This window comes from Chlorocebus sabaeus, chromosome 9, assembly GCF_047675955.1.
Source record: "Chlorocebus sabaeus isolate Y175 chromosome 9, mChlSab1.0.hap1, whole genome shotgun sequence".
In the NCBI taxonomy this organism is placed as follows: Eukaryota; Metazoa; Chordata; class Mammalia; order Primates; family Cercopithecidae; genus Chlorocebus; species Chlorocebus sabaeus.
In genome coordinates, this window is record NC_132912.1 from 2,179,709 (window position 1) to 2,203,418 (window position 23,710).

Consider the following 23,710-nt stretch of genomic DNA (forward strand, 5'->3'; position numbering starts at 1 on the left):
CAGTCTGCTCTCCTGGCCTCAGAAACGGCTCAGTCCTTGTAAAATCGGTGAAATCAGTGGTTCTCATCTTCTATTTCTTGAACACGCGCCTTGTTTCCACCCATCGGTTGTGGTTGGAGAAGCATTTCAAGAAAACACCTGTTAGGGCCTTTTCTGTGTGTTAAGCCTCTGTGCTGGTACACGTTAGAATCATCCGGAAGGTTTGTTAAAACAGAGTGCTGGGTCTCCACCCTGGAGTTTCTGAGTGTGCACGTCTGGAATAGAGCTCAAGAATCTGCGTTTCCACAAGTTCTAAGCTGCTGGTCCCAGTACTATGCTCAGCCAACCAACCTTCCAGACCTGTATCCGATGAACCCTGTGGCTTTACATGGTATCTTGATGAAGAAAATATTGTTTAAATCATGCTCTAAAACAACTATTGGATTTCAGTGCAATTACAGAAAACCTTTTCATCAAGATGTCTATGAATGAAACAAGCTGCCCATTTTCAACAGTGTAAAATCACACATTCAAAACCATGATGAGCCCCTTAAATTTTAGGATTGAGTTTCACTTCCTCACTGACATTTTGTGAAAAATAACACCCTCAAGAGGCCTAAACAAGGCGACCGGAACTAAGAAAACTTAAGGAAGTACTCCCGTGTTTTGATGTGTTTTGTTTATTTGGGATGCGTGCAGACTCTGAATGGAGAAAGTCGTCGATGCCTGCACTGCTCTTGGCCTGTTCTTTATGTTCCGCGCGGTGACAGCTTTAAGATGAAGGAGGAACGTAAAGGGCTTCATCACAGGAAATAGAACTATTGCTTTATTCAAACATTTAAAAAATAAATACAATAAATCAGGTTTTTTTCCCCTTTCCGAGTATTAAATACAGATGTACTGTATGCATATGAAATTTTTGATTAAAATGTCTTTCACCAGTCTGTCTCTTTAATTAAATAAAGCCTGTTTGGTATTAATCAAGGCACAAAGAATGTATACCCCAAATCCAGATTAATTAAAAGCCTGGGAGCTTGAGGAACAGGCTGTATAAAGACGAAAATAAATCAATCCAAACATGATATTTATGAATATGGATGGTTTGTGAGTAAAATATAAATAATTTAGACAGAATAATATATGTCAGTTATAGGATAGGATTATTTTATATTGTAGAATGAGTTTAAATGTACACTTGAACACATATTTTGGATTAAGATTTCTGTTTTTAATATTTATTGTTCATTACCGAGTGATGATAGCTCTTAGTGGTTAATCCCTCACAAATCCTGAAGCTTTTAAGTACCTGCTCAACTGTGCCAGGAAGGGAGTCTAATGTGGCATCTTCTCTCTTCTGTGCAGAGTTTGGTTTACTTTTGTTTCAGATTACCGTTATATTCCCCAATGGAGCAGTCTTAGTGCCTTAACAAGAGTCATGAGGGCCTAGTCATACAGATTTTAAAATAGATACGCTTGACCCATTAGTACTTTTCAACTATATATATGTGTGTGTGTGTGTGTGTGTGTGTGTATATTCATATATGTATACGTGTATATATATTCATATATGTGTGTATATATATTTAAAACTGAAATATACAATTTCTGCTAACGTACATATAGAAATGGCTTCATGCTGTATATTACCTGATTCTCACTAAAGCTCTGCAAATGAGCAAGGCCAAATTTTGAACTAGGCTATTCTGACTGTAAATCTAAGATCTTCCCTATCACAGCCATATGTCATATATCTAATCGGGGAAAAATAATCTTATTCAATTGCTGATCTCAATTAGAATGGAGGACGACCCCTAACTATTTGAAATTGTGTTTCCCTTGGAAAACATTCTGGCTGAGAATAAACTCCCATTAAATTTACATCCTTCACCTCCTCTTTTCCATTCCCTTTTTCCCCTCTCTTTCTCATCTTCCTCCCTTTTATCCTCACCACCCCCATCTTTCTGCTTATTTCTATTTTTCAGTCATATTTGCAGAGGAGACTAGTGATATAACCTTGGTATGGAAATGGAAATGAGACTTAATAAGGTGGTGCTTCTAATCAGCTGGGGACAAGATGGGTTATTCAGAAAATATCGTGGGTCTCCGTTTAAGCAAGAATGGGAGACCTCGCTAAATACAATGTTCAAAGTCAATTTCAGGGTCATTAGTGAACACCATGAACACTGTAGGGGAAAATATCAAAGAATATTCTATAACACTGTTCCTTGGAAGAGCTTATTAAGCCAGGTACCCTAGAACAAATGACGCACAGATTTGATCTTCGCCAATAATCACCAAACAATTGCACCCCCAAGCACACTTAAAACACATGCATACAGCCAACCTTGTGTCAAAAAATACACAACAACAGGTAGTGCTTGGAAGAGACCCCGAAACATGTGGTGTTAATTATTTCATTGTCATCATCACTGTCATCATCATCGCCATCATTTTTCTTACTATAAAAAGTAGGTGAATCACTTTAAGGGATTTCATTGGTATTAGTCTGTTCTCACACTGCTCCTAAAGACATACCAGAGACTGGGTAATTTATAAAGGAAAGAGGTTTAATGGACTCACAGTTCCACAGGGCTGGGGAGGCCTCACAATCCTGGTGGAAGAGCCAGGGACGTCTTACATGGCAGCAGGCAAGAGAGAGCTTGTGCAGGGGAACTTCTCTGTGTAAAACCGTAAGATCTCATGAGACTCACTCACTATCATGAGAACAGCACGGGAAAGACCCACCCCCATGATTCAATTACCTCCCACCAGGTCCCTCCCATGACGCGTGGGAATCGTGGGGGCTACAATTCAAGATGAGATTTGGGTGGGGACACAGCCAAACCCTATCAAGTAATAACATCAAAATCAACTTAATATTCGTACTACATTTCACCATTTGTTACTGATGTCCTTACTGATCTCAGTTTTAAAGAGTTCTAAATGATTTAGTCAAACGGTATTACTGTGAAATGTATGGAACTAAACAATTTTCTGTTTAGCGATGGTAAAATGTACCAATATTTGAGATTTTTGAAAAATTATGTATCAATAATTTTTGTTATGGTATACTAATTGCCAGTTACTCATAGTTTATAAAAATAATGGATTTGACAATGTGATAATTCTCTCTGTTGAAATGGTTTAAATGATAATAATTGCATGTCCAGATTTAAGCAAAAAGCAGTAATCAATGTTGCTAAAAGATTCACAAATTCACATGGCAAAGCCCTCATCAGAATGTTGAAATTGCTTTTCTCCAAAAAATAGCAGAAAGCCCTGGAGAAGCCAGTTTCCATTTAACCCCTGATCAATGACATGCACTAAAACTAATTGGCATGAGGTTTACAGCATTTAAAAAGTGAAAAATGTATTTTAGCAGGAGAAAAGATTCTGTTCTTTCGTTTGTTTGTTAATATGTACAAAACAAGATCCACTGATTGATAGCAATGAGTTTTTAGAAGCATTTTGGGGTTGTACTGGTTTTTATTCCTAATTTTGCTGAATGACTGTTTTCAGGTTTTCCTTTAGCCTCTAGGGATGTAGTGCTAGAAAGGGGATTTTTTTGGATCATGTTGTTTATCTTCTAGTGGGAAGGACTCATTACCAACCAGCTGTAAAAAAAACAAGCACTATCTGGCTTCAGAAAGTGATGAGGATGAGGGAGGAAATTAAACAGAGCAAGAGAAATAGTGATGGTGAGGAGGGAGACGTTTGCTCTTAAATGAGGCAACCAGGGAAGGCTTCCCAGAAGAAGCAGTTTCTCAAACATAAACCATCAGGAAGAAAAGTAATATTTTCAGCTTCTCTTAGTCCTTGCATTTTTAACGTTTCTGGTTTTTTTCCCCTTATGAGCATTTTGGTCAATAACTTTCTTCACTTCTAAATACTGTTGTTTTGTATTTTCACTTTTCCTGTAAAATATACATTTAAAGAATTAACTAATTTTAATAGGCTATCTATATAATCACCATGATCTGGTATCATCATTCTGATGGTTTAAAGACTTTTGGAGCAAGATTTTGTATCTTGTTCTACATTGAATAAAAACTATGCAGTTGCAGGTGCACCCACACAATGCACACACAGTTTCTAACATCAGTGATCCTTCATTTCTGAAAACCTATGGAATAAGAACAAAATGACTCCTCTCATAAAAAAGTGTCTAACATATTAAAAGTATTGTTTAAACGATTTCCAGTTTGTAAAGAAAGGAAAGATTTGTGATTGACCCATGCACTCTCATTGGATCCTCTGCCCTTTCCTCTCCTTGGTTCTCACCTTCCATGTCTCCCGGGAACAGAGGCTGTAACGTTATTCAGCACACCTTCAGCTGAGTAGAGCCCCTGACTTCAAGAAATGCACAACGGCTTTGCCCTGGCGAAAACCCAATTGTGAGCTGCAAAGGGGGACTATTTGATCGCTTGCCCTTCTGTCTCTCTCTGAAGGCTGTTCTCAGTTGAGAAAATATTGAAACATGAATGATAGATATGTTTGTGAGTATTTTTAACACAGCCTTAATACTCACATATGCCATTATTTCTGCAGATAATGAGCGCCATTCCTCACAGCTGGAAAGATCACGGGTGTCATTAACAATGTTCTTACACACTAAATTGGTCTGTTCCCGAACCCCTATCAAAGATGAGATGCTAAAAACAGTTTATCTCTAGAGACTGGATCAGGAATACAAAAAGGTTCCTGAAATAGAAAAAGCCTTGATTTGCACAGATCAATTTGCTTTATAAATGTTCCCTCTCTCACTCCAGAAGATAGAAGACTCTTGCACGTTGGACATAAGATCATCTTGGCTCCAACATGATGGATCAAAGAAAGTTCTGAACTTGCAACACATATATTTGCAGGTTATAGGAAATCCAGGTTTCCCACCTCAATGACATTTGTTTAGACATCTGCATGTACCAGCTGGTAATGGTTAGTTTGCTTCCTATCAATTCTGATTTTGAATTAGGCTTGTTAATAAGGATGGATGGAAAGCAGGTGTGGTAGTCTCTGAGCGGTTATTGGCATGTAATTGCTTCAGGCTATTGTTTTAAGCAGTTTCCATTTGTACACTGTTCCAAAGACAGCTGCCAGTAGCAGCTCAGTGAGGATTGCACAACTATTCCATGTAGGATCCAGTGACAGATCTAAATTAGTCATGAAAATCCTCCAGATCTGGCTTTTAAAACAGAAATGTTAATAGTAAACACAGAGATTATAACAGCTGAACTGATGAAAAGGGAAAAAAAATAAGACACCATCTTTTCAGGCATTTGAAGGATGTAGCTCTACATTTGTAGGCCAACTGCTTAGATTAAAAATCTCAAAGTTTCACTACCTTTTGCAGCAAAATCAGAAGTAAAATGCAGACAGGCACAGTGGCCCACACCTGTAATCCCAGCACTTCGGGAGGCGGGGGTGGATGTATCTCTTGAGGTCAGGAGGTCTAGATCAGCCTGGCCAACATGGTGAAACCCTTTCTCTACTAAAAATATTAAAATTAGCCGGATGTGGTGTGCATACCTGTAATCCCAGCTCCTTGGGAGGCTGAGGCAGGAAATTCACTTGAACCTGGGAGGCGGAGGTTGCAGTGAGCCGAGATCATGTCACTGCACTCCAGCGTTGGCAACAGAGCGAGACTCTGTCTCAAAAAAAAAAAAAAAAAAAAAAAAGAGGAAAATATTACCAAGGTTAACATGTATCTTAGAACATTGCTTCTGAAAAGTTTTTTAAGTTATTACAAATATTTTAACTCGGTGAGGAAACAGTGGTATACCAAGGTCGCCAAGAATCACAACGGTAACCTGTTCTTGTAAGTCAACACAAATTAGTAAAGTATGTGGAAATGCTGCTCAATGAAATTTCCAACATGAAATTTATGTCTGCTGTATATTATTCGGAAAACAAAAAGTAGCAGGATAATAAGTTTGGGGTTTGTGAACATGTTGAGTATCCAGATCATTTATCACCTGCTTGAAAAGAGCACAATGGGCAATAATTGCATTTTAGGTGTTAAAAAGGAACTAGGTTGAAGTCTTGGTGCTGTTGCCTTGACTTTTAAGGACAATTTTGAGCATGGAGTTATAAGAGAAGGCTCTTTTGAAATCCATTTTTGGCTGCAAGGAACCCAGAAGTCAGAGGTAGCTTGCTTTATTCTAGCACCCCTGGCCACAAATATGTCTGTCTGTTTCTGCCAAGTTGATGTCTTTATTCTGGCATTCCAAAACACAACCTAGTACCTTCAAGGTGAGTTTTAGAAATGAAGGTGTGAAATGAGGGTGTGAGTTTTAGAAGTGAAGTTCCTTCCCAGCACTTTGGGAGGCCGAGACGGGCGGATCACGAGGTCAGGAGATCAAGACCATCCTGGCTAACACGGTGAAACCCCGTCTCTACTAAAAAATACAAAAAACTAGCCGAGCAAGGTGGCGGGCGCCTGTAGTCCCAGCTACTCGGGAGGCTGAGGCAGGAGAATGGCCTAAACCCGGGAGGCGGAGCTTGCAGTGAGCTGAGATCTGGCCACTGCACTCCAGCCTAGGTGACAGAATGAGACTCCGTCAAAAAAAAAAAAAAAAAAAAGAAGAAGAAGTGAAGTTCCTTGGCCAGCAGATCCTATGTTTGTCAAGGGCTGTAATAATCACTTAAAAAACACTGGGAAATGCCAGACTTGCAGGGATTAAGGTGGTCACAGCTTGGCCACGCAGAGAGCTGCAGATATGGCACAGATTGGCATCTGTATATACTTCACGTCCAAGACTGCAGTTGACCAGAGTGCTCTGACGCTGGGTGCACACCACCGACTATGCAGGTATTTGTACCTGTTCTCTGTGACAGGCTGCTATACGGGGCAAATTCCAATGCTTAAAAGTCAATTCTAGTGTGGTATATTTGCTTCCAATATTATTAAAATATTCAGAGAGAACCTTAAGAAGCACTGCCTGCACCACTGAGATGTTGGAATTTTTTGATGTTAAATTATTCTCTCACATATATTAACGTTTATAATTAAAACTATAGGGAAAACTTTTTTAGCAAAAAAGTCAAAGCAAAAGCAAATATTCTTTCTGGTTATGAAAGAAACTACATACCAGATTACCTTTGGAACTTGCAGGCTATTTCAAACATTCTTGGGTGGAATCCTTGAACACTCATGAGAACCACTGAGGTATGGTGTAGAGAACAGAGGCTGTGCAGGGGCATAGACCTCGTTTGGATTTTAGGTGTCATCTTCTACATGTTGGACTTTAAAAAACTCAATTTGCTTCCCTAAGCCACTATTCCATACTTGTAAATGTAACATGCATATCAATTTTTGTGAGATGATTTATGAGTATATTAAAATATACTGGAAACTTACATTAGACATTTTGCTAAGCACTTCAGATTTCTCCATATAATTCATACAAAATCCGTGATTCCCATACTATGCTTCTTTTTCATTTTGCAGGTAAGGATCTAGAAACTGAGGCTTCAAGACACTAAGCCTCAGTTTTGCCTATTCATGAAGCCAGTCTGCAGATGTCTGCACCAGGTCACCTCACCTGCTTGGTAAGCCAAGCTGGTAAGCAAAGCACATGCTAACTAATGCCACATGCCACGGAGTGTCTGTTCCATGAAATCTACGTGTTTACCTTTCAGAAATGGCTATTTCTAATCTATTAGATTGGTGCAAAAGTCATTGCAGTTTTTGTCATTAAAAGTAATGGCTGGCTGGGCGAGGTGACTCATGCCTGTAATCCTAGCACTTTGGGAGGCCAAGGCAGGGGGATCACAAAGTCAGGAGATCAAGACCATCCTGGCTAACACAGTGAAATCCCGTCTTTACTAAAAATACAAAAAATTAGCCGGGTGTGCTGGTGGGCGCTTGTAGTCCCAGCTACTTGGGAGGCTGAGGCAGGAGAGTGGCGTGAACCCAGAAGGCAGAGCTTGCAGTGAGCCAAGATCGCACCACTGCACTCCAGCCTGGGTGACAGAGTGAGACTGCCTCAAAAGAAGAAAAATAAATAAATAAAAAAAGTGGTGTCCAAAACGACAATAACTTTTGCACCAATCTATTTCTGCAGACCATTACTGGCAAGTGAACTAGATTAAGGTGTTTACCAATAAACAAAATAAATAGTATTACCTTCAAACCAGTGTGTAAAAGTTTTGTATACTTTCTCCATCTTCATCCACATTTTTCTTATTTGGTACCTTCTAAAAAATGCTTCAGGAGCTAACAGATGATGGAATAAATAAACCACTAATAAACTGGAATTAACCCAAATCTTAGGAACAGATGAAGATATTTCAGTGAATACTTGAACCTGTGGTTATAATTTGATACTATGTGAACATTATTTCCTCGTATTCTTCAGTAATTAAATTGTTGTTAGTTCATGAGTTGACATTAACTGTGTCAAAACCTCAGTACTGGGCAAAACGGCAGGAGTGCCAGTGAATTTGAGGCACAGCTTTCTGACAAGACTGCTGAGTCACTGATGCCTACCTTTCTGATGAGAGAAGTTGGGTCAAAGCTGTCCTTACTCAGAACACACTGGTGGTTTTCCTGTTTCTTTGTTTTGAAACTACAATTTGTGCTATTGAAGAATATGTCAGAATATTTATTCTGAAAAAAAGGACATTAAAATTGAATTCACTTTGGGGTTCGGTTAATACAATTTCACCAAGACTCTGCTTTTAGACTGTGGTGAAGTTGGTCTTGGAGCTGGACGGGCAGACACTACAGATGCCATAAAGCAGGGTCCTTGTGGAACTTGCCAATCAGCTGCCTCAGCCGCGTCCTGGCTGTCGGTCAGTCAGCAACGACCACAGACCTTCTGCTTCCACAGGGGCTCCTCGGGTGCCAGAATTCTGTGAAAGAATTGAGCATGGTACGGATTGCACGGGCTTGCCAGAAGTCAGAAAGTTCCAACCCTATCTTTTTAAGGCAGTCCTGAGGCTTTAATGCGATGCTGTTTAGAAAACAGTTTATGAGTCAGATCTCCACTTCTTCAAAAGGTAGTCTTTCAAATACAATTCCCAAATAATTATCTTAGCGACTTGTTTTCTGTCGTTTTGTTGCTATTCAAAGAAAATAATACAGAAACACATTTTCATACTGAAATGAAAGTTTATGATGCATCAAAAAATTACAAAAAAGTTGAAGATATTAATATGTCTTATTTCATAAACTGCCTTTATTCTATGAGTGAAAATGCAATTTCAGGAGAAGTAAGAGTTAGCATGAGCCTTCTTATTTCTTTGAAGGAATCATGTGTAAATATTAATTTTCTAGACGAATGGGCTCAGTTTTCTTCATTCCCCTGGGCTAGTTGACTTCTGACTTGGATCTTTTAAATTTACTATGCCCAAAACTAAAGTATTGAGCCCAGGTACCAACTTTCTTCTCCCTTGCTCTCCTGTGTCTTAGGAATTGGCAAAAATGTCGTTGTTCAGAGAATCGCAGAGGTTCATGTCCTTTCTCTCACATACCCTGCTTCAAACATTGGCAAATTGGAGTGTGTCTTGGTCTGCTGAACTGCTAGAACCCAGTATCACAGACAGGAAGCTACAACAGCAGGCGCCTGTTGTTCACAGCTCTGGAGGCTGGAGGTCCAAGATCAAGGTGGATAGGGGGTCTGTGCGGGGCCGGCTTCTTGGTTCATGGATGGCACCTTCTCACTGTGTTCCTCACATGGCAGAATGGGGGAAAGAACCCTCTGGGGCATCTATTCATGAAGGCACTAATCCCTTGAGTTTTCTCCAATCACGACCTCATCTAATCCTCGTTACCTCCCAAAGGCCCCATCTCCAAAATGCCATCACATCGGGGATTAGGACTGAGCACACAGACTTGGCAAGAAGAAGAGCCTCCAGTCCACCGAGTCTATAGCAGAGTGACTCTGTGGTAAGGAGGCATCCAGATCCCAACCCATTCTCATGACTGCTGCAGGAACCACCCAGTTCAAACCAGCACCCAGCCTCTCTGACTGCCACACTGTCCTAATTTCTAACCTTATTCCCCAGTCAGCTCTCTCCAGGGTACTTTAAAAGGCAAGTCAGACTATGTCACTCCTCAGCTCCAAATCTGGAGGTTCCCATCACACGCAGAACAAAAATGAAAAGCTACAGCCTAAGCGGCAGTGATTCATGAATCTCACCCCAGTCACAAAATAGAATCAGTCTAGGGAAGCCTGTGAAAAATATAGATGCTAATTACGAAGCACGAATGAATTCAATCATAACCCAGAGTCATGGCACCTGGACACCGATATCTTTAAAAGCTCCTCGGGAGATGCAAATAGAGAGCAAAGGATGGAGTCCCCTGCCCTGGGAGATTCACATCAGGTTCCCACAGTCCCTGCCTTCTGCTTTTCTTCCCACTCCTTCCTTTCTTCCTTCCTTCCTTCCTTTCTTCCTTCCTTTCTTCCTTCCTTCCTTACGTCCTTCCTTCCCTCCCTCCCTTCGCTTCCTCCTTCTCTCCTTCCTTCCTTCTTCCATCCCTCCCTCCCTTCCTCCTTTCCTTCCTCTTTTCCTCCGTCTCTTCCTCTCTTCCTTCCCTTTCCTTCCTTCCTTTTCTTCCTTCCTTCTTTCCCTCCCTCCCTTACCTTCCTCCTTCCTTGAATCCTCGTTTCCTTCCTTCCTTCCTTCCTTCCTTTCCCTCCTTCCCTTCCTCCCCTCCTCCTTCCCTCCCCTCCCTCCTTCCCCTCCTCTCCTCCTCCTTCCCTCCCCTCCCTCCTTCCCCTCCTCTCCCCTCCTTCCCCTCCCTCCCTCCCTCCCTCCCTTCCTTCCTTCCTCCCTCCCTTCCTCCCTTCCTCCCTTCACCTTAACACAAAGCAACCATGCTTACTCTGCCTTTCCTCTGCCTGATATACTCTTGCCTCACAACTCTTCATACTTTGCTCACAATCTCGATTTTTACCATGATTTTATCAGTGAGTGTTCCTTATCCATCACACACAAAAAAATTGATTTTTTTCTGCACTGATTGTCTATCTCCTTGCCATAGTATATTTTTCTTTTAAGAAATCATTACCGTTAGAAACTCTATGAATTCTCCTCTATGTGATTGATTTCTGTCACTGTCTGCTGGAATGTAAACTCCAATATAAGCAGGAACCTTGTCAATGCTGTTCACTGTTCTATGCCCAGAGCTCAGAAAAAGGCCTGGCATGTTACAAGAGCTCATCATCATTTATTTAATGAATGGATTAATTCCACGAGCCTCAGAGCAGAGCACAGAGCAATCCCTGGGCTCCAAAAGCTTTTGTGCAAATTAGGAAATGGGGTCGTTTTGGGGATGAAAGTCCCATAGCTTGACACACTGGTTGTGGCTCAATTTGTTTTGGTTTTCCTTTCATATTATTTGTTATTAACTTTTGTTTACATTTTTAGGGTTCCAAACATAGATGGAAAGTCTGAGAATACCAAAAGGAACTAGAGTATGTATTTTACCCAAATCCATCAATTTTTGTATTTTTCCTCACTTCTTCTCTCTCCATCTCTGCTCTGTCTCTTTCTCTCTCTCCCTCTCCCCTCATCATACACACACACACAAGTGCGCGCACACACAGACACACACACACGACTGATATATTTGATTGTGTATATACATATACATGATTTTTTTTGTCTGAGTTATTTGATGTTAAGTAGGGGGCATGTTTCCTCTTTATTCCATTAATAAAATAAAAGATACTCTCTTTTATAACCAAAAGCATCATCAAAATAAAGCAGGTTCACGTCGATTGAATATTATGATGTAAATCACAGCTCCTTATCACACCCCACCCATGGTCCCAGTACCACACTTTCTGGAAAGTTTTCCTGGTTTGTGGTGCTGTCTGTCTCAGGCTGATGTGACCTTGCCTCCTCTCCTCCTTCCTTCTCTTTCTGGGCAGTGACCCGTTTGGAGTGCATGTGTGACTTTATAAGCTGTCCCTCCATTTGGGTTTGTCTGGTGTAGCTTTACAATTGCATATTTTGGCAGAAACTCTGCTGCCGTGAGGTGAACCACTTAGTCTCTTGCTCAGGGGGTGTTCATGGCTGGAGGCCCCCACCTGGTGATGTGGACTTAGATATCCGATCATGCTATTGTCTGCCAGGTTTCTCCACTGGAAACTCACTCTTCTTGTGTCTTGAAATCTATGCATAATCCATGGGAAGGTACACTGAGACTGTAAAAGCTATGGTCAAGGTGCACCCCGCAGCCTTTGGGCCTCCCTAGAGCAGACGAAGGTCGTCCGCTTTTGCGCCTACCTGGGCTTGGCGTGGTGAGCACACACCATGATGTGGTGGAAACGAAACTGGCAGCAGAGGCCGAGAGCCTTGAGAAGGAGTTTAGAGTTGAAAGCGAATCATTGCAGAAGCTGGAGCAGCCCACTTAACTCTTCCGAGTCTCCTCCTTTCTCATCTGTCAAAGAGTTGATGGGCAGCAATCTAAGGTGTTCATTTGAAAATAAAATCGATTTTGTTCAAAAACAATGCAACCGAAAAAAACACTCTGAAAGTGTTCCTACTATGAAACACCTCAAAGTGTCAGATAAAAGGTTTTTTAAAGTCCGTCAAGTGCAGTCCTCAACTTGGACTGAACAGGGAAGTTCCCAAGGGCAAGAATCTCACAGGAAACAAAGACAGAACACAATTTTTCTGACACTTTGCCACCTTGGGGCACTGGCTGCCCTTGGTGTCTTAGAGTTCTGGCTTTCAATCTCCAGAAAGAGCACACAGGAAAAGACACTGAGATGGTGTAAGTGTGGAATGAAAGTGAAACCTAAAACACAGCACAGGTCACAATGAAAACCTCCTCGGGAAATGGCAGGTGGGCCTATTCTGCCCACACAGAACAGAAACGTCTCTGGGTTCTGTACGTAAGAATGTTTTTTCTCAACAGCTTCAAACAAACAAACAAAAGGCCCCCAAAAACTGTCTCATGGGTTTCAAAGTCAAATTTTTACTGATGTTTTTGGTTCAGAAAACCTCAAGTAGAGACACGAGGTTGATTCTGGGTCTATGATGCCCCTAGGCTCGCATCATGGAAGTCAATTCATATTCTCCCCAGAACGATGGATCTCTCCAGGCCACTCAGGCTTCTGACTCCAGGGAGCCAGCCACCAAGATTAAAAAAAGTAATCAAGATCAGCAGAAACAAGTGTAGCCCTGTAGTTCAGAAAACGGAATTATCAGAATATGTTATAAAAGGCATTTAAAACAGAAAAGAACACACAAAAGGAACTAAAATTATTGGGGGAAAACAAGCAAGACTGTATTAAAGTAGATGGCTGGACTAAGAAAGATATAACCAAATATGCCTTTTGTTAAGTACAAAACTAAGACGTCTTTGATAGAAAAATAGGACTTCTGACTATCCCTCTATATGGCAGACTAGAAATCCTGAAGGTTCTGGCTGCAGGAGATCTACATCGATTCAAATAATGTGAAAGCCACCTCTTAGACACAGAGGCATCCGACAACCTGAGCAGAACGTTTTAGATCCAGCAATCAGGCGCAGCCTCAGATCCCACGAGGAAGGATGCTGCCTACACTCTGCAAGGTCAGTTTCAGAGCCAAGACAAAGGTGCACTGATGCTGTCTACACTCTGGAGTGTCATCCTCAGTACCCAAGAGGAAGGTGCGCTGATGCTGTCTACACTCTGGAGTGTCATCCTCAGTACCCAAGAGGAAGGTGCGCTGATGCTGTCTACACTCTGGAGTGTCATCCTCAGTACCCAAGAGGAAGGTGCGCTGATGCTGTCTACACTCTGGAGTGTCATCCTCAGTACCCAAGAGGAAGGTGCGCTGATGCTGTCTACACTCTGGAGTGTCTGAGCAGCCGGATGGCTAGAGCTCCAAAGGCTGCTTTTCGTGTGACTCCCATCCCAGTCATGGAGCAGATTCCAGGGGTCAAATTCTGGCCACAGTAATGGGAATGCTCTCAGGACTTCTTTTCTAAAAGCAGGTGATCTGCCTATATCTATTCCTGGAATTCTGTTTGTCAGTGAAAGGCTTGGAAGCCAAGTCTTTGCTACTCTCTTGCTTAGAGATGCAATGTTTCCACCTCACCGTTTCCTTTTGAAGTGGCTTCATGTACACACACTAGTTCTCCCAGTCTTTGGAGCTGTCTACAGAAGGCATTGCCTGTAAATGCTCCTGTGTTTCTTCATGTGGGCCTGATTTTATAACTTGGCCTCCCCATCACTTAATACAATGTACTTTTAAATATCCTACAGTTACATAAGTAGGTGGAGGTCTGTTTACTTGCTATAAAGGAAAACTTTGCTCAGACATTATAAGGGGAGCCCAGTATGGTGGATCACACCTGTAATTCCAGCACTATAGAAGGCTGAGGCAGGGGAATTGCTTGAGACCAGGAGTTCAAGACTAGCGTGGGCACCACAGTGAGACGCTGTCTCTATACAAAAGTAATAAAAAACAATTAGCTGGGGGTAGTGGCACACACCTGTAGTCCTAGCTACCTGCTAAGCAAAGGCAGAAGGATCCTTTAAGCCCAGGAGGTTGAAGCTGCAGTGAGCCATGATTGTGCCACTGCACTCTAGCCTGGGTGACAGAGTGAGATCCTGTCTCAAAAAAAAAAAAAAAAAAAAAGCTATAAAAAGTGAAATTAGAATGCACTCTAAAATCCCAGTAATTATGCCTATCATATGTTATATTTTTGAGTAGTGTTAAATAAAGGGAGGTCTCCTGATACTAGTTCTATTTAAAAACAAGCCAAAATGATGAATAGTAAATGTCATGTGACAGCTTCCAAGGTTCTAGGGATATGAAACTTCCTACTGCTCTACGATGACGTCTCTGCTTACATAACAAGTGCTCCTTGTCTGGAATAATCCACTTAGAGCTTGTTCTCAGAGATGTTGTAGGAGACCACTTCTTTGTCATTTGACCCCTTGGGGCCTTTGAGTCAATTCCAAGGATTCATTGCATTTATTTGGTTCCCTTTAGCAAAAACATCAGACTGAAATAAAAGCATTTTATCAAATCAAACTTTCTGAATCACAGTGAAAGTTAGAGATTCTCAAATCACTAAATTTGGCTAAGGGGGCCCTCCCTCTCCAAAAATAATTAATTTACAGTAATCATTAATATGGCATAGAAAATAGAGTTTTAGAATTTTAGGCTGTGATATTCTTCTGCACATTACTGTGATCATGGATTTGTGATGCTCTGCCCTTCTCAAAGCCTGGAGAAACTTACGGCACAAAGAATGAAACTCGTTGAGTAAAAATTAAAAGCAAATGATGTATGTGGTTGAGAAAACCCTTGATAGAATGTAGATGGGGACAAAACCTTCTACAAATGTACATTACAAACAACCTCACTGCAAGGGATCAGAGGTGCTGACCTAAAGACATTGCAAATGAGTGGATTCTGAAGACTGAAGGCAAAGGGAACTGCACACAAGCACTGTGCTCCGGTTGATAAAGTGGTTTTCCATAGGGGTGCCAGCCAATGCGCTGAAACCACATTGCATGCACATGAGAGGGAAGTAATTAATGAATGGATGGTGGGTGATGGGCTTGGGTGGGAAGTAATTAATGAATGGATGGTGGGTGATGGGCTTGGGAGGGAAGTAATTAATGAATGGATGGTGGGTGATGGGCTTGGGAGGGAAGTAATGAATGAATGGATGGTGGGTGATGGGCTTGGGAGGGAAGTAATGAATGAATGGATGGTGGGTGATGGGCTTGGGAGGGAAGTAATTAATGAATGGATGGTGGGTGATGGGCTTGGGAGGGAAGTAATTAATGAATGGATGGTGGGTGATGGGCTTGGGAGGGAAGTAATGAATGAATGGATGGTGGGTGATGGGCTTGGGAGGGAAGTAATTAATGAATGAATGGATGGTGGGTGATGGGCTTGGGAGGGAAGTAATGAATGAATGGATGGCAGGTGACGAGAGAAGGTTTCCAACTGAAGAGTGGGAGCTCACAAAGGCATGACTGTAGTTCACGGGGCAATGGATTGGAGTGGGGACAGCAGGAGGCTCATATTTTCTTTAATATAGATATAAATGGATACATATAAAATATTTGGAGGTATTTGTAGGTACACAGATTAGAACTACACATGTATTTTCTTGTTCTGCAGGCTGAGAATGCTCCAGTAACAAGGAGCACACCAGGAACCCTGATCATGAATTTTGTTTAACACATTTCTTTTTTGCTTTTGCTTTTGTTTTCTTTTTCTGAGACAGTGTCTCACTCAGTTGCTTAGGATGGAGTGCAGGGGTGCAATCTTGGCTCACTGCAACCTCCATCTCCCAAGTAGCTCGGCCCACAGATGTACACCACCACATCAGGCTAATTTTTGTATTTTTAGTAGAGACAGGGTCTTGCCATGTTGGCCAGGCTGGTCTCGAACTCCTGGCCTCAAGTGATCCACCTGCCTTTATCTCCCAAAGTGCTGGCATTACAAGCGTGAGCCACTGTGACCAGCTATAATCATGGATTTGAATACTGTTTTCCAATAAAAGAAACCAGGTATCCTTAGAGAAGTGGCTGACCCTAGGACTGGGACAGGGAACAAACCACAGGAGCCTGGAGCAGCTTGTAGTACCCAAAAGTAGTGCCTACCCCCCAAAACAAAACAAAGCAAAAAATTCCCAGACACAAAACAACAATGAGATTATATCAAAGGGACACGGGCCCCAGTCATAAAAGCTCTCAGTGGTCAAATCTGGAAAATTTGCACAAAAAAATAAATAAAATAGTATTGGAATACAACCCAAAGTCTAATATCAGTACTCACAAGTCCACACTGATACAGAGAAATGATTGAACATATAAATAAATGAACAACATCAATTGATAGGTCTCTATTGATTGACTGAAAAATAGATCTCCCATACAAAAGAATTCTAAGTAGTTCCCAAAGATATTTCATCCTCAAGGAGGCAGAGGACAACTCTCCATTCCTGAAGTGTGCAATTCTCACATCGACTTTCTTCTAAAGAGCAAAAGGTGGACAAGGAGAAAGAGAAACAAAAGCAACAATTTTAAGTGGAGAAACGTGACAAACACAACCTGAGGCCAGGATCAAGATCAACCCCAACAACGCTAAGTCGCCTTGGTGTGCCCTTGATGTGCTGTGATGAGAACAGCGCTTTGCCTCTGTGGTCTTCCTCCCAAATGTCTTTAGCTACCACCTAATTATGAGAAAGACATCAGAAAAGCTCCATTTGAGTGACAATCCACCAAGCACCTGACGAGTCTCCCTCAAAACTGTCAACGTCATCGAAAGCAAGAAAAGTCTGAGAATCTATGACAGCCAAGAATAGCCTCGGAGACCATGACAGCTCAAAGTCACCCAGTGTCCTTCATGGGATCCTGAGACAGAGGACGACATGGGGGACAAAAATGAGGAAACATGAATCCAATATGAGCTTTAGTAAAGATGAACACATCCATATTGGTTCCCTTGTGGCAAATATACCCTAATAATACATTATCAATAACACAAACTGGATACAGAGGACATGGGAACTCTCTGGTGTATCTTAAACATAGTCTGTGAATTTAAAACTATTCTAAAATTAAAGGTTACTGAAAAACATGGGTCATATAAATTCATAGTAGACAGAGGACTTTTTTTAAAAAATAATTTCAACTTTTATTTTAGATTCAGAGGGTACATGTGCAGGTTGTTACATGGGTATATTGTGTGTTGGTGAGCATTGGGGTACAACCCCAGGTAGTGAGCATAGTGCCCAATAGCCAGGTTTTTTATTATTATACTTTAAGTTCTAGGGTACATGTACACAACGTGCAGGTTTGTTACATATGTATACATGTGCCATGTTGGTGTGGATAGAGCACATTTTTGTATAAACAAACCTGAGTCAGATGATGTCTTATGAATTAATCCATACTGCACATTAAAAACTACTGGGTATGCTGGGATCATTAATTCTGACGGGTCACCACAGAGAAGAAATTCCCTTGTCCTGTACAGATGATCAGATAGAAAAACACGAAAATGTCAGGGTGGCAGCAACATATTTGGTTTCCCTGATGGAGCTGTGTCTGAACAGTCAATCCCAGGCAGCAGTAATCAACATTCCAAGATATTTCTCATGCTGCACTTTGAGTCCCAGAGAAAGACTGAATGCCTTTGAGGGCTGAAAACCTAACACATGGGCACACAGCAGAAGATGAAGGATGACAGCCCAACCTCGGAGCACGATGGGTCTTCAGAATGACCCCCTCCCGATGCCGGGTGAAGCAGAGTCAATTACTTTTATAATTGCTGCCCCACTAATGCCGATGTCCTAATGAGATCAAAACCATTACACTTTCCTTTCATCTGTTCCTACATTCTCGGAAGTGGGGGGTAAGAGGTATTTGTTTGCCATAAGAAACTCTTTGCAAATTAAAAGGATCTTGATAATGAGATAAATAAAAACCTCCTAAATGTAGGTGGCTGTGGTTTGCTTTTTTCCATTTGCATTCCATTGGAAGGGAGAGAAGCCTGGTTGTTCATATTTTGTCTACAAGGATTGAGGAACTCCTCTGCCATTTCAGGTCGCTGGTTTTCTGGAAGTCTGATTAAAACAAAGGATTGAGTCTCTCAAATTCCAAGCAGTTTGTCCTTCTCTTCTATGGAAGAGCAGGGTAAGAATGGGTGTGCCACATTTTAAAGACCAGGACTCCAGCCCAATGGCAAATATGTGCGTTTAGCAGGCTCCTCCGTCTTAACTATGTGTTCCATGTGCAATGGAGTTTACAACGTGAAATGATGAGCTATGTAGAAATCAGCAAATTATGAGCAGGTAGTTTCTGGCTGGATGCCATCAACACCTTTTTAAAAAAAGGGTGTGATTCTTTTAACTCATATGTTGCATTTGGGGGAAATTAACTTAATGCTTTAAAACAGAATGAATTATTCTCACTTACAGATACCTTCAAAATCATCCAGGGGTATTTAAAGTATTGTTTCAGAGTTCATCTTGACTTGATCCACAACTGATTTTGAACACTGCTTCAAAACTGAAATGCAAAAAAGGAAGTAGGAAAGACTGGCTGTCATTTCAGATTCTTTTCTGTAAAAATTCTTATTAAAGCAGTGGGTCAGATCTTGCAATGTCAAAGAGATGTGCTATTTCCTTTCCTTGGAAACAGTAATGTACTCCTGGCTGCTACATAAGTACAAATCTGACAACTGCCAGGAAAGGGCAGAAAAACCACATGCTGACAAGATTCCCACTTGCTCAGTGTTAGGATGAAGACCCTGGGAGAATACGCCTGTTACTGATGACAGTGGCTCCCTCCACTGCAGTGGCCTCGAATGCTGGTCACTGCTGAGTAGCTCAGAACCTGCCCAGGACTCATATAATCCCTGTGGACCTTAGTCACTAATTGGTTGTAAGCGGAAGAAGTGTACATCCCGAAAGAACTACATAATTTGCGTTCACTTTTTTTTTCCTATGGTAAAACATAAATTTCCCACCAATCTCACATTGCATTTTTTGGTTCCATTTCCAATCATGTTTTCCCACAATTAGTAGATACTAATAGGATCGTGGTTGTATATTAATGATACCCTGTTTTTTTGAATGGTGATAATATTCACCATTCAAATTCACCATTGAATTGGTGATTTTTTTTCTCCTTGAGATTGTTCTCTAATGTATCTCAAAGGGCACCTTTTTTCATTGATCTTTAAGATGTTTGTTTACATATTTTCAGAATTATAAGCATAGAACCATCACAAAACTTATAATATTTATGAGAAATCTGCCTTTCTTACTATTTTCTTTCTTACATCCTATGAATTTTTATGGTCTGATATTCCCTTTGTTCAAACTGAATTTATTTTGTTAACTACAAATTACTAAAACCTAATTTTCGGTAATAAGTTATTTCGCAAATATTTATCAGTTACACATTAAGTATAGTTGTACACTTCGAAGAAGATATGATGCGTCTGAGTTGGCTTTAACGACTGAGCCATCAATGGTCCATTTTCTATGAGAATAATCCTGTTGCTGGCTCATTTTGCCGGCATTGAGAGCTTGGGCTTTGTGACAGAATGAGCTAAATGCAGGAATAACATGCAGCAGCAGGTGACTGACCAGGACACAAGAGCGGGTGTGGGCCCGCCAGCCTCCCTGGCAAATGGGCTGGGTTTTGTGTTCCCTCGGGTCGCTGGTGGCCACAGTTTCAAATCTGCTTGCTGTTTTCTCCTTAGTTGATTTCTCTGTTTACTCATGTTCCTGACACCTTAGAAGGAATTTGCTGGTTTTTGTTTTCTTCTCTATCATTTACAAGTAGGAGCATTGATCTTACTCTCCACTTACAGAGCATGCATGATGATGCCGCACACTGAAATACTGAAATTCAGGAACGTTTTTTAATATGACGTCAAATAAATAGATATGAAAATACAGGGGGGAGTGGGTATGAACATCCTCAGATCATTTCTAGATTTTCACTTTGGTCTTGGCTTCTGAGTGCGCCCTTCTGCACATTTGGAAAGAGTCCAAAACTTTTTTGTAATTTTTAGCGTAAATACCAGATCCCAATAATTTTGTGCATATCTGTAATACAATACTTCAAAATACATTATCATTCACTGTCTATAAATATATCTTTCTTACTATACTGCCCTCCTTAAAGGCAAGAGATACTGTGTATGTATGTATGCATGTATGTATGTATGTATGTATTCCATAGCCCAGCACCTTGCAACATAGCTGACAATCAACACATTAAATGTTGCTCAGTTAGGGACTGTCTTAGAAGGCACTCTGGAAGAGATACAATACACTGCTTATTTCACATCATTAATACATATGTTCACGCTGCTTAACACATTGTTTTGATCGTAGATATGATTTTCCAGATTCAATACTGTGGATATTAACTGAATTTCTAACATTTTCAAAAGACTTTTGATTATTAAAAATATTGTTTATACAATTTGGTGAACTTTTCCCACTGTCCACAGGTCATGACTAGTTGTACGTTTTAAAACAATGACCAACAGAAGTGGAAGATGTCTGGGAGCAGAAGATGAGCACTTCATGCACCAGGTTTCTGCCGCCAACTCCCAAAGGCTTGACCACAAATTTAATAGTGTTTTCTAATTTTTATCTCATACACACAAACACGCACACAAGTGACAATTCATGCAGAAAGTCAACCAATTCTAATTAACCAAGTTTTATGATGAAGAAACGTAAGGTAAAATAAATATAATAGAAACCAATTAATCAAGAAAAAGGATATCCATAATATTCCAGCAAGACTTTATGGAAAATCAACAGCATTTGAAAATACTCCACAAAATGGTGAATGTTTTGCAAACAATTAAATTTCTAAACTGATGATTAGGCTCCCCTTTAATCTAAAATATTTTCATTTACGTATAGATCATTCTTCTGTACAGTGCTGTTCCCAGACTGTGCCATTCCTGCACTCAACACCATCTTTGCAACAGGAATATTGGCCTTATTTTTAATGACGTCTTTACATATTTCCCATGCTCCAATCATCCTGGGACATGGTCCTTAAGTTCTCTATATCCATGTATTTATTCAGGTTTTTTTCTCTGCCTGTAAGTTGTAATCTTGACCACTTTCTCCCTTTCATTTTGTAAAAAGTAAAGTAGAGGTTCCTCTTCAAACACTTTCCTCCCCATCTAATTAGGAATAAATAGCAACTTCTCTTAGAAGCAAAATTTATTCAAACAACCTGTGCTAACATTCTTAAATATCTGCTATCTATAATAAAGAAATCAGTGTACTTTATGTTCTTAGCTTCCACAATTTAGCCTAAATATTCGCCCTGGCATGCTTATACTGGTTCAAGCAACCGTTAGGTCATAGCCTGTTCCTCTTCCTTATTTGAAGGTGTTTTTACCTTTCTCAGCATTCCACCAGTTACTTCCTCCTTCCTTTGTTCTCCTCTGCCTTTGTCTCTTTTAATCAGTTCTAAGTTGCTAGCCAATCGGGACAAATACAGAATGTGAGGTCCTGTTCCAGCCAATGGAAACCGGACACAGCAGTAGGATGGATGCATCAGGTTATAAATGACCCTGTCTCCTTTGTTTGGTGTACTCTCGTGGCAAAACGTTGACGAGTGTACTTTCTGCAGAAAGTATAAAAATTGCCTTGCTGAGAAAATTAAATTTATGTTCAAGTGCTATTTCTTTACAGCACCAGGGAACAAGCATTTCAAACAATTTTCATCTATATTCTTCCAGAGCAACATTTATCCATCAAGATTGCCTTAACAGCTGTGCAACACTTTATTTTATAAAGCTATCTTGAAAAATTCTCTATATGATCTGTTCTTTCTTGGGTCACTTATCTTCATACAGTTTCTCATCTGCTTCCCACATACAGTATTTTCTTTGACCTTTTCTAATGAAGCGTTAATGTTTGAATGAGTTATATATCCACATGTTAAAAATATAAAAGATACAAATAAATGTGCACTGAAAATCCTCATGAGAACACATGTCCCTCTGCCAGGAAGTCTCTTCTCCAGATAAAATTGATGTTTTTTAATTACCTCATATTCTTCCACATGCTTTGTATTTTATGCACATCTAACAAAACATGAAAAGTTAGTATTTTTCTTGTGTGTTTACACAAATGGTAGCATATTATACTTTAACTTTGCTTTTGGTTCATTTAACAATGCATATCAGAAAATGTTCTATGTTGGCTGGGCACAGTAGCTCACTCCTGTAATGTCATCATTTTGGGATGCCGAGGTTGGGGGAAGGGTCACCTGATGTAGGCGAGGTAGAGGGCACCTGTAATCCCAGCTACTTGAGAGGCTGAGGCAGGAGAATTGCTTGAACATGGGAGGTGGAGGTTGCAGTGAGCCAAGATCATGCCACTGCACTCCTGCCTGGGTGACAGAGTGAGACTCTATCTCAAAAAATAAAGAAAAAAAAAAAAAAGAAAGAAAGAAAGAAAAAGAAAAAAAGAAAATGTTCTGTGTTGATAACTTTTTTCATCACATTTTTTCTGCTGAAGAATGTTGTGACTGTCTGCCTGCCTGCATCTATTTATCTATCTATCAATCATCTATCTACCTATCTCTATCAGTCATCTATCCATCCATCCATCAATCCATCCATACATCAATCCAACCATCCATCTATTCATCCATCTGTTTATCTCATCTCTCTTTCTATTATCTATTTATTTATTAGTCTCTTGATTGTCTACATTTGGTTTATTTCCGATATTTTTCTAGCACAATGTTGCAATGAAAATTCTTATATAAAAATATGTATATGTAGATGATTGATATATGTGTAAATATATAAGACAAATGCCTAGAAGTCAAGTTGCTGGCTCAAACGGTATTTTCATTTTTCATTAATTTTTTTAGAAAACATTTGTTTTTTATTAAATTTAAATAAAATGTGTACATGGTGAAAAATTCAAAAGAAATAAGATAAAATCGTGAAAATAGAGATCTATTTTATAAAGTATTTTTTCAGCCATCTAATTTTCCTTTGTAATACAATTAATGCTGACAGGTTATCCTATCCTGTCAGAAATATTGTATGCATATATAGACATATATGTCTGTATAAGAGAGTTTATTTTATCTTAACATCCCTTTGTTTTCTTCTATATTCTACAGAGATCAGACTGTTTTTGCCACAAAGTTGATTAAAAAATAACCCCAAGTTTCATGGTAACCACTGAAATTCATAAGCACAGTCCAACAGAAGACTTCTGAGATTGAAATAATGGTCCTATTTGTTG

The 23,710-nt window shown here is 40.3% G+C and overlaps 1 long non-coding RNA gene across 1 annotated transcript; it reads right to left on the reverse strand.

Moving 5' to 3' along the window:
• Positions 1-624: 624 nt before the first annotated feature.
• On the reverse strand, positions 625-21,923 carry LOC140712476 (uncharacterized). The gene is made up of 5 exons (XR_012094080.1): positions 21,840-21,923; positions 20,034-20,308; positions 18,879-18,965; positions 8,105-8,194; positions 625-749 (listed from the first exon to the last, which is right to left on the reverse strand). It is a non-coding gene; the product is annotated as an uncharacterized lncRNA (long non-coding RNA).
• Positions 21,924-23,710: the final 1,787 nt, after the last annotated feature.